We start from the raw sequence: 1,826 nt of genomic DNA on the forward strand, positions 1-1,826 counted from the left end.
TCTGATATATCTCTCTCTCTCTCATGTGGCAGACAGCCCAGCGTTCTGGAAACGTACAAGTTAAAGACGATTTCTTTGGATGTGAACGGCCGGGACACGAGGTTTTGGGAAAGCTGCGTGGTTGCGGACCCTCCACCCAGCCAACACCGTCCCGAAAACCGTCCCAAGAACCGTGGCTGGGGCATCTCGAACACCGTCACGAAAACGCCTGCAAACATCTGGACCGGCATGTTTGGATCGTTTTTCGTCATCCAACGTGTTGTCAGACAAGTCCGCAGACGTGTCCGCATGTCCGAACTCCCACAAATCAGAAGTAAATATGGGAAAGGTTTGCGACTGCCTGGCTAATCAAAAGACATCACGTACTCCTCTCCTCTTTGTGTGAGTGGCAATTAGCGTTGGCGTTTGATGGAAGGCTGCTAGCCTGTTTGGCAAAAGCCACTAAGGTGATTTGCATGCCTACATTGGCGGAAGGTTTTCTAGCTAAGGCTGCCTGTAATGATAGTATCATAGGTAGTATCATGCATGCCAACTAAGCAATTTTGATAAGATGGCATAGAATTAAATAAAGAAAGAGATGCTTGAGTATCATATATCATGATACCGTATAATATTAAATGATGTGCTACTTTGTGTCATGCATGGTAATAAATGTTGTACTCTATGATACCAACATATGATACTTTGCATTACGGATGTAGTATCATACACTAGTATCATATGCATGATACTAGTATATGATACTCTCCATTACAACCAGCCTAAGAATGCATGCGTTCACTTTTTTTCCGGAAGCTACTAATGATTACTATTGCATTTGGCGGAAGGTTTGCTAGCTACTAGCATATGTTTGGCGGAAGCATGCTTATAGAGATAGGGTTTGTGTGTTCGTAAGAGTGAATGTACGCACGCATATATAAGTGCCCGCGTCTGCACTGTGTTCTAAATCAAAAGTTGACCCCTCTTTGACAGCGTACCAACTCAAACATGCTAACTTTTCTTTTCATCATCCCAATCATACCCTTGACCCATCTGTCAATAACTGAAAAAGGGTTATCCTGTTTTATATATAAAGCAACCATCATCACATACATCCAAGCGAACCGGTACAAACACACACCACCGCGGCACACAACATGCACACCCAAGGCAAGATATAAAGGTGTCAGGCGCCCGCACACCACTCGGATGACAACCAAACAAACTAGAGATGAGCCAAGAAAAACAACTTGGAGCCATCGAGGGGTGGGGCAGACAATGTCGTAGCAAGGATTCCAGGACGGTGCCTCCCAGAAGGGTACGACCACGGATAGCCGCCACCGTCCGATCCAAAGATCAAGTTTTGACCCTGAGCCACATGAAGGAGTGGGAGCACCGCGACGGAGCCTTCAAGAAGGATACAACGTCCATGGATGCCGCCGTTAACGGCCAGTACGAGGACTGGGCAAGTGATGTACCCGACGCTCACACCCCTCCGACATACCCCCGTTCTGCCAACCACCCGCAGCCAAGCCCCCCAGGAAGCCATGGCTGCCCGCCCGCACCTGAGACGGAGGTTCCTCCCTCGAACGCCACGCCTGCCGGCGCCAGCGCCGCCGCCCAACATCCACACACCCCCAAGACCATCCAACGAGGCCAGCTTTGTACCAGAGGGGTGCCCCTGACTGACGTCCTGCAGCAAACAACCCGCCTTGAACATCGCCAGAGTTGCGACAACCTGCACGCGGCTAGGGAAAGGGGGAGGTGGGGGAGCGGACGCATCTGGACCGGCACACCCCTATGCCAGTGACGGGTCCCCCGAGCACGTCGGCACCGCCCATTCCTCC

Source organism: Triticum dicoccoides, chromosome 6A (genome assembly GCF_002162155.2).
Source record: "Triticum dicoccoides isolate Atlit2015 ecotype Zavitan chromosome 6A, WEW_v2.0, whole genome shotgun sequence".
NCBI classification, from domain to species: domain Eukaryota; kingdom Viridiplantae; phylum Streptophyta; class Magnoliopsida; order Poales; family Poaceae; genus Triticum; species Triticum dicoccoides.